This window comes from Protopterus annectens, chromosome 12.part0 (assembly GCF_019279795.1).
Source record: "Protopterus annectens isolate FY-2018-M chromosome 12.part0, PAN1.0, whole genome shotgun sequence".
Classification (NCBI taxonomy): domain Eukaryota; kingdom Metazoa; phylum Chordata; order Ceratodontiformes; family Protopteridae; genus Protopterus; species Protopterus annectens.
This window is the reverse complement of record NC_056746.1, coordinates 132,242,015-132,259,866: the sequence shown is the minus strand read 5'-3', so window position 1 is coordinate 132,259,866 and position 17,852 is coordinate 132,242,015.

Genomic DNA, 17,852 nt, shown 5'->3' with positions numbered 1-17,852 from the left:
ATTAAAACAGCTTGGTGCAGTCCGTGAATTTGTGTTTTTGTTTGTTTTATTTAGTTATTACCATGTTGGGTTTAGTGTTTTTAGGGAGAAGATATGCTTGTGCAAGTGAGATTCTAGATTCAGGAATGAGGAGCTTTATATTTCTATACAGAAGGTGACGCTTTAAGTGGGGTTTCTTGAAAGTTGATCATCTATAATTACTCCAAGGAGTTTAGTGTGGGAATTAGCTACAATACAGGTGCTGTTAAGGGAACAGATGGCAAAAGAAGACTTAAGATGAAAAAGTGACTTTGTGAGGAAGAGAAGTTTTGTCTTATCATGGTTAAGTATGAGATGATTATTGTAAAGCCATGTTTCAGTGAGGTTGAAGGAAGTTTGTATTAGGGTAAATGGGTCAGCAAGCTTGTCAGCAATAGAGATGATTTTGGAGTCATCTGCATACTGTACAAGGGATGACTGAGGACAAGATGTATGGAATTCATTGATAAAGATGTTAAAGAGTAGAGGGGCTAAAATAGAACCTTGTGGGACACCCACTTTGATGGGAAGAAAAGGAGATATTAACCCAGTGTTATTTTTTTTTACCTTTATTGTTGCTCTTACCACCTGCATAACTTCTTCCAGGACCATCTGGATTACAGAACGGAATCTTCTGTGGATGATAAGCCAACACTTTTTGTGACAGTACTGCTGAGCAATTTAAAAGAATATTTTAGTGTGTGCTGTTGATGTCAGGCCTGTTATGTGTATTGCTGTACTGTTTGCAGTATAGTATTGTAGGTATTAATTTACTTCTGTGTTTGTTGCTTTTTATCAGAGCTGATCATGAAAGTGAGAGTATGTGCTTTCTGCCACCTGCTGTCAGTGTATCAGCAGACTCTAATGATGATGGTGGCCTAATTGAGGCACAGTCAGAGAGTGCAGAGGTTGATTCTCACACTGAGGTTGATATACAGCCATCCCGTGCAGTTCCATCAAACACAGCCACTAGACCTATGCCTACCCATTCTAGTTAGGCCACAGATATTCGACAGGTGGATGGTGAGTATATTGATCAGACAAGTGTGGCTACTGTGGCTTCAGTGTCTATTGAGTTGGCTGTAGCCAAAGGGTGGATGAGGTGCCATGCAGGAGGGTTGATAGGGGTGCTTGGAGGGGGCGTGCTGATCCTCCTCCACCTGGTGCAGGTGTGTCTTTCTGTACCACTCAGTGTATGTTTAGGGCCATCATAAAGGCACAGGAATGTTTCCATAGGTGCTTCAGACAGATACTCAGGGTTATAGATGTGGCACAGTCTGACAAGCATGACTGCCTCCACTGTGTTGCAGATTCAATGGATTGGATGAATGACACTTTGGAAGAAGCAGTGTCAGTGATGGGACATCTGCTGGGAAGGGAAAAGCATCCATGTGGGCATAGGTCAGCCACATCATCTGGTGTCAGCCAATGTGGCTGTGCCTGATCATGCTCCAATAATGGCAGTACTTCCACAGCTCCATCAGTGAGTGTGCTGTCTACACCTAGATGTGGCAGGCCATGGCATCATGGTCATGGGTGTCTCCATGAAAGGAACTTGTCCAGCAAACATCAGTCACATTCCCATAGCAGCACTGCATCTGACTGTGGGCATGGATGCACCAGTGATACTCCTGGCAGAGCCAGTTCTCATGGTAGGGGATGACAACGATGAATTGCCACCTCTACCATGCATGGCTCACACCTGTCCAACATACCAAGAAGTAGAGCTAGCACAGTGCTTGGCTGTGTTCATGCAGACACACACCAATTTCACCTGGAGGACCCCTACAGAAACACACACAGCAGTTACTCATTTTGTCTCACTGGTCATTTATTGTGTATCCAACTGTTTGCCTGCTTCTCTTTCTTACTCACATACACTCACTGACCTTTTGTATCACGCTAGGTTTCCTGACCCTCAATCAACACCATGTGCAAGTGATGATAACTGTATCATATCCCTGTTTTCTATCTTTTAGATTCAGGGATGCATAAGCTTTGTGTCTGATGCTCAGAATGCATAGCTAGCTACCTGAGTACTTAGTATATCTGCATTTGTGGTGTTGAAATGGTAATTGTACCTTTGACATATATTGGTCTTGGAAAGTTAGACAGTTGATAGCATCAAAATATACCAACTTTATAGTGAACAATCTTGTGAGGGTTGTAAAATCAGAAACTGCAATATGTATCATTACTTTCTAACTTCTCTCTTTAATGATTTTCTAGTATAAACATATGGTGCTAAACTGAGGGCATGCAGTGATTGTCGGTACTTTTCAGAAATGACTGTGTGAATCTTTGTTGCCGAGGCCTACTACTTAATAATGCATATATATATATATATATATATATATATATATATATATATATATATATATATATATAAGTCAAATGGGTCTCTGCTGTCACGTGTTAAGGTACTTTCTGTACAAATCTCCCACCTTTTGCTTGCTTACTGTACCACGTAATGAAATACAAGTATATGCTACACATTCATATTAGTAAACAATACACTACAGGTTCTGGACTTACCTTGTAAATGCAGCAGTTGACACCATTTTAGTTCAGGGCTGACTATGTCTGATGCAAGCACTACACCTCTAATACATGGGAAGGTAAAGGTTGTGTGAGTTGCCTGGCATCACTGTTACTATATGTATGTAAATAGAAGGAAGGTTTTAAGCCCCTAGGTGGTTAGTGAGTGTGCTATGCATTGCCTCTTAGCCAACGCAAGGGCATACTGAGCATGCCTATATCTGCCTATACCCACAGCAACTGGTGCTTCCCCTCTGACTCCTCATCTGCCTGTGGCTGTGGTGACCTTGGCCTTGGTGGTGAAATGTGTGACCCTTCCCCTTGCTGATCCTGCTGCAGCTGTTTCCTCACGATTATGTTGTGCAGCATGGCACATACTGTAAATATTTCAGTACATGTCAATGGATTTTACTGCAGGGCTCTCCCAGATGTAGCAATGCACTGAAACCGTGACTTCAGCAGCCTAAACACATGTTCTATGATATTTCTGTTTTGAGCATGTGCCTCGTTATGGCATTCTTCAGTAGGTGTGTGTGCATTTCTGATGGGTGTCATCAACCACAGTTCCAGTGCATAGGGTGCATCTCCCAGTAGATAACTCTGTGGGATGTACCCCCTAGCAAAGATCTGGCACAGTTGGGAGGTGTGTGCCAGATATGTGAATCATAGTAACTTCCAGGGTTGCCATCATGCACATTCAAGATGATTCCCTTGGCATTACATACAATTTGGCAGTTGATAGGGTGGTAGCCCTTTCTGTTTATGTAGAGCTTACTCTGTTCTCTGGGTGGTGCCTTAATTTCTATATGTGTGCAATATATGGCACCCACTACTTCAGGGTAGTGTGCTATATGATAGCACTCCTGCATATTTCTGCACCTCTCCTCAGAACTACAGGGAAAATACATGTGGTCACAATACTATAGCCTTGACTGCTAAGACTGACAAACATTCTGGCATGTATAAATGTGTTTTTTTGTAATATGTGCTCATTTATTTTGCAGGTTTCCTCACTATTTTTGTTTCATATTAATAACACATTATAAGTAACAGTTATTTAATTGTGATTCCTCTGATATTATTTATATTGCAATCTGATCTAGCTGCTAGTCATTTTATATAGTTATGTCTTCGAAAAAATTAAAAGTGAGAATAAGGGAACATCTGTAGAGTATCAAACACTGTGAAATCAACAGTGGTCTTTAGAAACATTCAACTGTATGTGTAGATTTCAAACAATTTAATTTTTTTGTGTTAGACTCATCCCCTGGAGAGGTAAGGGGTGGTGATTATAAAAAATTGCTTCTGAGGAGAGAAACATTTTGGCAGCTTAGACTACAAGCAGATAAGCATCCTGGAATCAATGATAACATTTATATTAAGTACTTTTTATAATTATGTATGTTATATTGTGTAATTTTGTGTTAAAAGTTGCTTTGCTGAAGTTTTTGGATTTTAATTGTTTGATTGTTCAATTAATTGTTTAATTGAGTGTGTAGAACAGTATATAAGGTTGGTTGACATTTGTCATTTTATTTTAATGAAGTCTTTGGATGAAAGCACTAAATAAATATTTCCTTGAGTGGAATGCTTTTGTTGATGTTATTTTGTAGATCTTTGTTTTATACATCCTTTTGGTTTGATGTTTTTTTATGCTATTAGGCATCACACAAACCTGCTAAGTGAAGTTGCACAGCAGTTAAAACTGAGACCTTAAGAATGATTAGTAAAATAGGGAATGCCATGTAACTATTCTTGTGGCAGCAGGTGTAAGTATATGGCTGGAGTACAGATGGTCATTGGTCCAAGTACAGGGTTTGCAGCTTTGTTTTACTGTTGTGACATTGCAATTTGTAGCAATGAATTGCAACATAGACAAGTGTTTTCTTAACCTACTTGTAGCAACAGGTGTAAGTGTAAGACTGCCGTACACATGGTCTGGGTTCAAATGCAGCATATTCCATACACTTTTACTGTTGTTCTACTTGCCATTATAGTAACTCTCACTTATAACACTTAACATGGTGTAGCTGATATTAATTACATGTATGAGGGCTGAGGTACTAGTTTTGTGTCAGTTATGCATTCATTTATCTATGTATTATCACATTTATTCTCAAATCTATGACTGTGGGTATATTGTGTACTATTTTCCTGTGAGTATATTTCTGCTATCTGCATTGCCATGGTCTTCACATTTGCCTAACATCCATACACAGCTGCCTGTACATCCAATAACTTTGCATTTGCTTTGCTTGCTATTATTACACTCTGCTTAACATAATGCAACCATGGTACTTGGAGGTGTGCATTGCCCAGCACCATGTTTGTACAATGGTAAGTGTAGTGCAAAATTTTCAAAAGATTGTGCACTCCCAGTAAACAAGACTGAAATTGGTGAGAAAACATCATTCTCCATTGTACTAGATCTGTGGCAGACATTGCAGGCATATGTGGGGAAGGTGTCAGGTTTAGGGCACAGAGATGGGGTGTCCAGGATTCCAAAGTTTTTTATTGGACTCCTAGTGAAGAACCACAGTGCCAAGCTTCTGCAGGGGAGCAATTCTGACAAACAGTATAAGTTGGAAGCTTGGTATAGTTTAGCCCTGGCTGTAACCAGTGCAACTGGTATCCCCCACACTGGTGAACAATGTAGGCATCACTACAATGACCTCTGGAGGAGGAAGAGGGACACCATCAACCAATTATTTGGTGAATTTAGGACTGTGGACATCCCACACTTGTGTAAATAGCAACTACAGAGAGTACTTGTAAAACTTAAAAGTTGAATATAGGCAAGACTGATATTCATAATAGTATTATGATATTTTCTGTTTTTTTCCACAGCTGCCAGGGACTGTGAGGCCAATGTACTAACCCATGGGGCTAGATTGGCAAGGATGAGGGAAGCATGTGACATGTATGCAGCACAATAGTAGTGTTATTCTAGCATTAAATGTTAAATATACCTTTTTTGGTATTTTATAGAGTTGTATCAAATTAAGCATGAGTAGCTCAACTGTATAAGCAAGTATGCATGCATTAGTCTATAGCACAAACCAATAGTACAATATTAGACTTTAGTCAGAGGTTGTGGGTTCAAAGACCACACTTTCCTACTATACAATACAGTTAATTCTTCAATTATGTGTAATTTAAAGGTTTAAAGTAAAATCTCTATACAGGTTGCACACATGCTCTGCTGTAAATCTGTATAATAGGAATACACGTGCAATGCATGCACGTGTCAAGGAGTAGTTGTTGCAATCTGTAGTATAGTGTGCATCTGTTAGGAGTTGGTAGTCTTAAAAGTAAGAGTTAAAATAATAGAGTCAATTAGTTGTATCAATGCACTCATTTCACATATGAAGGGACTAATGTTATCTCTTTTTTTCTCTAATCCAAACCCTTATCTTCTCTTTTTTTATTTTATTTTATTATATGTTTTTAATTACATGTCATCAAATTGTGTCCATGTCATCCATATGTACCACATCACTACAGCATAGTGGGACAGGCCTCCACCACAGGATCCACCTGCCCCCTTCCAATGGCTCCAGCAGCATTGCCCAGCATATCTGAGAGATTATATGACAGCACCACCTCTGCTACTCCTGCACTGCCTGCCCATCAGGTAGTCTTGCCTTGGAGCCTGGTCCAGTGGTACCCTCTTGGAGCAGTGGTGGAGGTTGTGATTTTATCACCCATGCTTAATTGCCAGGGATTCTTGATAAGACTACGTACCCCTCTGTTGGTGCATGCCTATACCTGCTGGAGAGGTTGCTCTGCCTTATTTTTACATAATACTAGGAGGAGGAGTTGCAGACATCAGACACTTCAGCCAGCAGTGTAATGAGATGACAGTGATGACAGTCCAGTGAGTGAGACCTTGATTCTCACTGTCATCCAGCTTGACGACCATGGGTTTGTGATGTCCCCACCCTCACCTCAATCATGGTGTCCCCCAACATTTTGTGTCCATCACCATCCCTGTCTCTTGTCTTGCTTGTCTTGTATGTCTGCAATTGCTTCCTCACCTACCCAACTTACCTCACCCAGACATTCCTATGTTCCTTCCCCAACATTCCTCTCTCTCTTTCAAAAAAAAATGGGCACCTGTCCCATAAAAAAATGTCCCATACATACCTCTCCATTTTGCACATGTGTCTTCTTCACACACTTGATTCAGTCCAATTAGCTATATAATATGATTGTGTTGGGGGTCACCCCTCTCGCTGGAAGTGACAATTCAAATCCAGTTAATATTTGGACTCTATGTTCACTTTACACTGCTAAAGAAATGGATAGCTTTGGTGCTTTCCTATCTCCCTCCTGCACATCCCTGCCCTGATTTCCATTTGTTATTCCCCCTGCTTGCTCCCTCTTTCACAACTGTTCTATCTTCCCCATTTCTTTTCTTTAATGCATTATTGTGCAATGGTATGCAATGGTAATGCAAAATTACTGCATACAGCTGTGTTCAAATCCAGTACCATCTGGGCCAAAAATGGAATGCATCACTGTATTAACCTGTGTTGCCACAAAGTCAGTTAAGTAGCAGGTGTACTCCATAGATGCAATACTAACTGTCAGAGTTTGCTCTTTGACCTGCTTGCTTCCCATTTAACCATTTCCCCATCTATCACATTTTAACACCTTTAATCTGGCCACAAATAGAATTACACACAACACACATAAGTATAATAAAAAGCAATAAGTCCCTTCAGTTTTGGTCTCCATGTTTGTGAGGAGGTGCACATTGCTCACCACTGCACAGTCCAGTGGGTGAGAACTTGATTGTCACAGCTTGATGACTATGGGTTCATGATGTCCCCATTCTCACTCCAATCATGGTGTCCCCCAACCATTTGTGTCCATCACCATCCCTGTCTCTTGTCTTGTTTGACTTGTCCGTCTGCAATTGCTTCCTCACCTACCCAACTTACCTCACCCAGACTTTCCTATGTCACTTCCCCAATACTCATCTCTCTCTTTCAACAACAAAATAAATGGGAACCCCCCAAAAAAATTGTCCCATACATAGCTTTCTGTTTTGCACATGTGTCTTCTTGACACACTTGATTCAGTCCAATTGGCTATACAATATGATTGTGTTGTAGTCACTCCTCTGTGGAAGTGACAGTCAAAATTCTGTTAATATTCAGCGTATATGCTCACTTTACACTGTTAAAGAAATGGATAGCCATGGTTCTGTCCTACCTCCTTCCTGCACATTCCTGCCTTACTTTTCCTTTCTTATTCCCCTGCTTGCTACCCCTTTCACCAGTGTTCCATCTTCCCCATTTCTTTTCTTTAATGCATTATTATGCAGTGGTGTGCAGCGGTAATGCAAAAGTACTTAAAAGTATTACATACAGCTGTAGTCAAACCCAGTACCATCTGGCCCGAAAAAGGAATGTATCACTGTATTAAACTGTATTGCCACAGAGTCAAAATACAAAAAATGGCAAAAGAAAGACAGGTGGTTGCAATCTCTTGAAAAAAACACAGAATTTATTAATTAACATAAAAGGTCAATACAGTAGATAAGTGCTTTCATCTCTGACAATTCAGAGACTTCCTCATATCAACAAATACATCTAAAGCTGTAAAATTGCATACATAAGTACAGCTCAAATAATAACCCCCCTAATGCAACCAATGGAAACAGTGCTGTAGTTAAAGGACAGCTTACTAGTTAGAAAAACTAAAGTGCCCTGACAAAATAAATGCAGATAAATGAACGTTGCAGACTTCTTGGATACTGACCCCACAGACCTGGAAGAGGAATAATAGGACATACGACCTATGTTGACTTATCCAAGGCCTTTGACACTATCCCCCATTCATGTATCATAGTGATGATCTCCCATATGGGAATGAAGCCATACAGTAGTACAGGGATAGGGAACTGGATCACTGACATAACACATACTCTCAAAGTTGGGGACTGCATCTACACCAGTAGCCAAATACCATTATAATGCCAGAAGGATCTGTGCTTGACATTCAACTGTTTGCAAACTACACCCTGTAGTGCAGGCAATGACTGATGGCCTGTGGTTTTCCAAGTTTACAGATGACTGATAATTGAATGCACTAATATAGGGTCCATCAATGATGGTAACATGTTATGGAAGGAGCTGCAACACACAAATGATTGGTGCCCAACTCACGGACTGAACCTAAAAACATACAATGGCTCATTATTCCCTTTGGCAATGAAGTTCCCCTACTAATTATGATATACATTGCACCCCTCTAAGCTCAAACACAGTGTTGTGAGACTTGGGAACACATATTGATAGCAATCTACACTTTTATCACTATGTGTCCATAGTGGTGATTCACACATTCTGCATTGCGCACATCATACATACTGACATCACATCCAAGACAATGGTGGTCATGCCTCTGCTATACTCTAACCTTATCAGACCACTAACTGAGTACAATGCTCCCTTCTCTCTCTGTACCTCACCAGACACCTGCAGCAATTGGGGAAAACACAGGGTTCTGCCTGGGAGACTCCTGGGCCTCCAAACATGACATACATGGAATGCCAGAAAGACCTGTCAGTGTACTCAGTATCATGCAGGCTGCTGAGAGGGGTGACCTGTGCCTGCTCTACAGAGCAGTCTCAAACCCTGCCCTACTGGAAATGTGCACATCTGCAAAGAAAATGGGACAACAACAACTTGACCCAGGATTCTCAACCTGGCTTGTGACATAAACAGAACATGCTGGGGAGACAGATGTATCCCCCAGTGACTCACACTCCTGTGTAATAGGCTCCCACTGCATGCACATCACTGCTCTTCAATGACCCTGCTCAAGCACAACCTTGACTACTGGTTGGGTGATTGTAATGACACCTCTGGGGTGGGACCTATATCCCTCATGGACAAGGCCAGTTGGTGCTGCTCACAAAATCACTGTAAAAATGACCATCTAAGTATTTTCAATAAGTGCACTTGTGTTTTTACACAGCTAAACATCTGGACACTATACGGCAGTTAGACTAGTATCCTTCTATGTACATAGGAAGCTACAAGCCTATGCATGTCACCCAACATGTTGTCTTCTACATGGCTTGCTGATGTCATCTACTATAAGTTCACCTGCTGTCTTGTAAAAGTCAGACTTATGCTGTGGTGCTTGTGTAATGTACTGTGTTCTGTAGTCTGTGTACTTAGATAGGCAGGGGTTCCGTTTTCACAGTAGTCAACTGGGCATGTGTGTGTGTCTGTGTCTAGTCAGAAGCGGAGAAGTGTGTATACTACATTTACCGTGCCAATCCCATGGATTGCCAGTATTTTGATGCTTGCAAATGCCTACACATCCATTCCATGCAGGCCTCACAACTTCTTCTCTTCAACATGCACTGCTGACACCATCCACTATAAATTGACCTGCAGCCATGTAAAAGTCAGACTTGTGCAGTGGCACTTGCTTAAACTACTGAGTTGTGTAGTCTATGTACATAGATGGAGAGGGGTTCTTTTCTTACTGCAGACAACTGTGTGTGTGTGTGTGTGTGTGTGTGTGTGTGTGTGTGTGTGTGTGTGTGTGTGTGTGTGTGAGCTGTTGCTTGACATTGCAAAGAGCATTTTACACCAACATGTGGGACACTGTTATATTCTGAACAGACCCTGCTGATGTCATCAGCTATAAAGTGTTGCCTGAGACAACTCGTCTGACTTGAGCTGTGGTGCATGCGTAAAGTACTGCATTTTGTAGTCTCTTTACTTAGATAGGTAGAGGTTTTATTCTGTACCTGCTCTATAATCTAATCTCTTCCTTTTCCTTATATTATAACTAAATTATTATGCTTTTTACTACTAGTGACTGATGATACTTTCTCCACATTTATTTTTTTTTCTTTTTTCTTCACTTGTTGATACTGGTACAATAATGCTGATTAATTTATCTCTGTTTTTACCACTCTGAATTAATCTGGAAACCAATTAAATTCCCGCTTTTATGTATATATTCTGTATATGTTACTGTAATCAAACCAACTAAATTCCTGACTTATGTATATATTTTGTATATATTACTGTAACCACTATCTGTAAAACTGTTTCTACTTCTGTACCAATTAATGTTTAATTTTTTTTTGCATCTATGTTCTTGTCGGAGCTTTTATCCCCGGGCCTCTACCAAAAATGTGCTCTTTTAGGCCCATTGGACTTTCCCAGTAAACAAATGCAATAAATAAATAAATAAAATAAATTCTCACTGCAGTCAACTGGGTGCACCTGTGTGTGTGTGTGTGTGTGTGTGTGTGTGTGTGTGTGTGTGTGTGTGTGTGTGTGTGTGTGTGTGTACTTTGGCAATAGAGTGAGCAATTTCCAACAGCATGTGGGACATTGCATTTACCATCTTCCCATCAACATACTCTGATGATTTGTGGATGCGCAGTATTCACATCAGGGCAAGATCAGAGATGTCCTGTAGTCCAGGCACAAGTCACCTCTTCCTTTCCAATACTGATTTCAGGAACAGGACTTTCAGTATATCTACATACATCATGGCATGGTTTGTAGGACCTGTATTTTCTTGCTGTGAAACCCCAGTGGTCTGTCCAGCTGCTGCAGGTGTCTGATGAGGTACATGCAAACGAAAGCATTATACTGTATTGATGTTCAGATGAGGTTTGAGTACAGTGCTGTTATATCCTCCTCAGATCTGATTAAAATACCCTGACTTTTGAGGTGCATGACATAGCCTTTCCATTCTACTGTGGACACTTGGTCAAAGTTCAGATTGCTTCTATGTGTATTCTCAATTCTTGCACCACTGGCTTCAGCATAGGGGGAATGTTGTCAATGGTGTATTTACCAAGATAAGGCACAAATCCTGACACACTCTATATTTCTTAGTAGACTGTGGGTCATTGGCACCAATCATTTTTGTGTGTTAGCCCCTGTTGTTCTATAGTCACATGATTGGTGGACTCAATAATTGCAACCAATATGCATGAATCAGCAAACCTGGCAAGCAACAGGTCATATTTTGTAACCTGGACTGTTGAGAAATAGATTAGTATAGGGCTCAGCAGAGATTCTTGGTGTACACCAGTAGTAACAGCTGCAATGGTAGAGGTTGATTCACCAACTTTCACAGTATGTGGTCTGTTGGTGAGAATATTGGTTAACCATCTAGTGCTAATCCCCAGCTGGTAGAGTTTGTCAATGATACCAAGTAGGTGAATTGTGTCCAAACCCCAGGACAGATCAAGATAGGCAGTATCCATTGTGTTAACTTCATGCAGGTCTATCACACAAAATCAGTGGGCTCTGACAACATCACAGATTGCCTATAGCATGACTCAGAACATACAACTACATACAACAAATGATGCACACTTCAACACACCCTTCAAATGGATTATGTTCCTGTAGAAAGGTGTACAGATTGGGTTGGGGACAGCTCCTAATGCATGCATGTATAGACACATTCTGACTCTCCTGATCTTTTAGGTAAATTAACATGTCATCATGGGCCTTCTGTAAATGGACACTAATAATATCCTGGCTATGTGCAACAGACATGTGTAAGCTCTTGATGCTACATCTATGTCTGTTACTTCTGTCAGATGTCCTCAAAGAGCATCATGCTGTGGAGCTTGAAAAGGCCAAAGCAGTTGACAGGAGTCCACACTGAGGTGTTCACTCCACAATGACCAATGTGGCCATCAACACATATATCACCAAGTGGGTAGAACAGTGGATCACATAAGTGGCATCTAAATTTGTAGAAATGTGTAAAATGACCTATATCTCATGTCCAGTGATCAACTGTGTACATCAGGGCTGTATTCTAGGCTCTTTCCTGTCCATGATTGAAATCACTGACATCAAGGATTACCTACAAATCCTGTGTTCCACCAGCTGTCTGAAAGACTACAGATTGTGGACAATTGTTGAATCCAGTTGTGATAATATATAATACAGACAGTATCAACACACATCAAGGATTGCTGCCACAGCCATGACAACACATTAGATGAAAAAAAAACATATGGGGATTTGTTTTATTATACAAACAAGTGCACAAACCAAGGATCATGTAGACATCACACCCTATCAGCAGGCCAGTTTTATTTTGCCTGTGTTCTGGGATATATGGTAAGTGGAAGTGGAAAGTCCACCAGTATATGTCCACAGTGGTGAGTACTCCCTTGTATGTAACACAACTACTGAGTATGTGCAGGACATCCACATGACAGGCCATAATACCTTCATAGTTCACAGCCTTCACCACACCAATACCAGAGTATAATGCACCCTTCCTCATGTCCCTCCTTATACATCTTCCAATGATGTGTAACTGAAATGTACCACCTTTGCAGCTGTGAACTGTTGTGCATATATTTGTGCATACCTAGGTATTAGTTTTATTGCATAAACATTACTGTTTGATAACATGGAACCCCCATCAAGGTGTAATGCCACATGCATGTCTGATATCTGTTTCAGTGATGCACTCATGGCATGCATAGCTGTTTAATGACATTGCTTGCATGGTTTACATTCATGACAGTGTAGATTGTGTCATATATATCTCTGCCATGCACACCTGTCAGCTAGCCTGTAGTGATCATAATGCCAAAGGTGTCTCCTCACACCTCCTGCATATGAGAGTGTCAAGAGACTATGCTTGATTACACTCATAGATTGCTGATATGTCATAATACTTGTACAAGTGTGTTGAAGCAGAACCATCTATGCTCACTCAAAAACACATATGTTGTGTCAGAGACATGGGTATTACTGGTGGTATTATTCTGATGTTGTCCATGATTGTGAGTGATGGTTTTACTGTTAGTCATGAGCCTATATCTGTATCCTATTTTTTGTAAGACTCTGCTGACAATACAGGCATAATCAGGCAAATCAGTTTGCACAGCTTCACAATATGCACCCAATCCCAATTGTATTTAATATCATAAGTTCCCTGTCCACTGTTCATGTCTGGATGCTTATATCACACAGACATCCTCCATTGTTATATCACCTTGTGTGACAGTCACATCCTATACATTTGTCAGTGTGCATTTAGCACTGTGCCATGTGGAGATGTGATTAGTGTTACTGCTGTAACTGTCTTCCTTTTACATTTCCTCATGTGCAGTACATTACAATGTTTCACCTGTTCTCCTTCCTGCTGTTCATCTCTAAACTTCATCAGTGTGTCTCTATTCCATAAACACACTTCTCATGCCTGTTTCTTCTAAATGGCAGTCCATGTATCCTTACAGATCATTGACACAACTGGTACAGACTGCCTGCAACATGATTCAACAATTATCAGCACTATATATATATATATATATATATATATATATATATATATATATATATATATATATATACACATACACTGTCCTGTCCTGTCCCCACAACATACTACATTAATATATGAAAAACCCTGGTGGTCCTTGTGGCATTCCATGCAATCTCACTAGCCCAGTATGCAGGTGTGCACACATACACTATCCTGTCCTGATGCTCTGTTCTGTCATGTTCCCACAACATAATACATCAATATATAAAAAAAAAAAACTGGTTGTCCTTATGGCATTCCATGTAGTCCTGCTAGCTCAGTATGCTGAGTGTACACATACACTGTTCTGTCCTGATACACTGTCCTGTCCCTGCAACATTATACATTAATATATAAAAACCCTGGTGGTCCTTGTGGATTTCCACACAATCCCACTAACCCAGTTTCCTATACTGTAATTAAGTTTGTTTTCTGTTGCTTTACATGGTTTCCAGGGCACCACATAACCCTGCTGGCTTATGTTTGAAGGTGAGTCGCAGCATGAATATTCATTAAGTGCTGTTGCTCACTGCACAAACACGTAAACTCTGTGTAGGCTTCGCAGGAAGCTTACATGGATTTTATTGAATCCCAGAGTTAAACTTATGTTAATAATGATAGTACTAAGATATTTCCATTGATAGTTAATACTTATAAAAATAAAGGGATGTACAAGTGTGGGTTCTTTACCATTTGTAGGTTTATTTTACAGGTCCCTACATTTTACTGGGCCATAGACAACACACTATTATTGTTCCTGGGATATTTTCCTATAAGTCCAAAGGACTGGTATACATACGTTTTTGTTCAGGGTGTAATACCTTTTACATGGGTATGACTACTAGGTGTTTAGAAAAAAGGATGAAAGAGCACATGTATTCTTTTAAGACAAAAGATGAGAAAATGCATTATTTAAACATAAGAAATTATTTTTTTTTGTTTTGGAACAAGTTCCTATGGACCTAAGAGGTGCCAACTACAAAAATAATTTAGAAAAAAGAGAAACCATGTGGCAAGTTAAATTAGGGTCTGATAAATTTCCTGGTCTATACAATATGAAAAATATCAATTTTTATTTATTTATTTATTTTTTTTTTGAAAGATAAAAGCTTAAAAACATTTAAGTAATCTCATTATATATTTTTTCATACTTATATTTTTTATGTACAATTATTTGTCTAACCGGGTTGAGAAGAAGGTTTAAGGGGTGGGGGTGTTAACTAGTTAATTAATTGCTTAATTGTTTCTTATTTGCTATTGGATGTTACAAATGTATGTAAAGGTATGGTTTTAGAGATATCTTTATTTCCAAAGAAGTCTTATTGATGACTGCGGTGAATAAAGCAGTGTTACGTAAATTTGTTTTTGTGTTGCTACAGAGCTGTCCAGTTCTTTTTCATTTCTTTGAAGTTTACTTCTACCACAGTTGGTTTAGTCTTATTTTTGGTTTTGAGTGTATTTCTGTGACTTAAACAGATGTCTAACACTGGGAGACATGAATTTTTGGATGTAACTATGCACCCAATACCAGACAGCCAAGAAAACAACATGCTTCATGTCTTACTGGATACCATAGGAGAGATGCAAAACTCTCTTGCATTTTTGACCAAGAAAGAGATGGAACACCATAATGCCAGAAAGAATCCTACAGTTCCGATGAGAGTCAGAGAACAGATGTAGGAGGTAATTACCAACAGCCACTTCACCTATTACAGAAGAAAACCATTGTTTCAAAGATGTTACTGCTTTTTTAAATTTAAATTATGATCTGTTTTTGCATACTGGAAAAGCATGAAGCAGACATTTGCTGAAACATGAATTAAAGGGCTTGTTAGTTGAACTGGAGAGAAATCTTAAAAATATTATGTGCTGTCTACTGAGAACAAACATTTCGAACAGTGTGTTGAATGCCGTATAGTTCCTAAGGGACTGCATTTGTTTAAGTGCCCTTATGGAACTAATGTCACAGATTCTTTCTTCTCTACTTTGACTGATGTTTTTAACAGTGATGGACTTGAATTCTTAAAGTTATTGATTAAGAACAATACTAATTTAATGAAAGAACCTAAAGAGAATGTCCTTAAGGTAGGCTATAAGATTAATTTATATGCTCTCTAATATGCCAGAAATGCACTATAAATAATATAATATATTATTAATAATTGAACGTTTTGAGAAGACGGTGACCCTCCAAAAAGGAAAAAAAGCTGCAAAGAGATAGAGTAGCTTACAATACTAAGACTGCTTATTCTTTTTTTATCCTGGTTTTAAAAAGAACAAGGTACCAGTTTCTTCTTCCTGTAAAGATCATTTCACCTCTAGAAATGAGGGTGAGAGAGTATTCCCTGTTTCCAGTGGTTCAGAAGGTTCTTTCAATCATAATCCCGCCCCTGTGGAAGTAATTAGTTGTGACATCCCTATGGAAGCTTATCAGTGGAAGTATCAGACATGTAACAGCTGAAAATGAGCGTGAATGCTACAGATGATTTTTTTGAACTACCTTTTTATTCCTCCGGACATAACACTTCTGAAGCTGTTTTTTTTTTTTTTTTTGGATGTAAGCCCCAAAAATTCTTTTTGTGGTTGATGGGGAGGACAAGAATGAAACTGGAGTGGAAAGACTCTATGACAGAAGAGAATAGGCTCTCTAACAGACAATTTGTGAGTTATGACTTAAAATATTTAATCTATCTGAATTTGTTTTAAAACCTATTCATGTTCAAATGTTACAACTAGGGTTGAATTTCATACTCACAAAAAGAGCCGATTTGACTAAGACACTTTTGGAAAAACAACAAAATAGGCAAGCTGACATGACCACAAATCCAACCACAATCCAATTTATTGTTAACGCTTTCATATAGCCAATGCTTATACTTCTTCAGATATATTTTTTACCCACATTTCTCTGTTTAAAAAGCATCACAAATTCTTCAATCAGCCCATTTAGAACTCATTATTCAATTAAAACAATTCACCGTTGAATAACTTGTTAGTATTTAAAGGTACACCTGTAAAATAAAACCATGCTACCTACTAAACATAAAATACACTGCTTAACAAAAAGAGCATTGTACAGATGTCACTTACACAGCAATTACCATCTCCACGGTAACAAAGAAACTTGAAACTTGGAATTTTAAAAAACTCACAGAAAAATTATTGGAATTACATTTGTAGCACTCTTCTTAATACTAAAAATTGAATCTTAAGAAACCACACCTTATATATTCTGACCTATAAGGTTCTCATCTGGCTAGTGACTTTTAGTTTTAATAAATGTTGGTTAACAACTGGAATTTCATGGTTGAGGACTGAATCACCATAGAAATTTTGGGTACTGGCCCCTTGGTGACATATAAAAGAGGGGCGAATTTGAAAACTTTGTTTGAAACCCATAGCAAGCACCCCAAATCCAACTGGGGGATGCACAAATGTGGACGTTGTCACTATTGCAAATATATTCATGTAGGGAAACATGTTTCTATCAGAGGTAAAAAATACACTATAAAAGGCCAATTTAGTTGTGAAAGCCAAGGCATAGTATATCTAGCTACCTGTCTCCAATATTCGACCTTTTATTTGGGCAAAACAGAACGCCCTTTTAAACAATGAATATATGAACACATATATTGTATATCTAGAAATACTATTACCAGTGCCTTGGCTAAACACATTATTGATTTTCAGTCACATTATTTTCAATTTACAATAATAGAACAAGTCCCCAGAAATGTCAGGGGGGGTCCTTGCAATCTTAAATTAGAAGAGTGGGAACTTATTTGGCATGTGCAGACTGATGCACATACGTATCCTGGTCTAAATGAAAAATGTTCAATCAAATGTTTATTAAAACTAAAGTCACTAGCCAGATGAGAACCTTATAAGTCAGAATATATAAGGTGTGGTTTCTTGTGATTCAATTTTTAGTATTAAGAAGAGTGCTACAAATGTAATTCCAATAA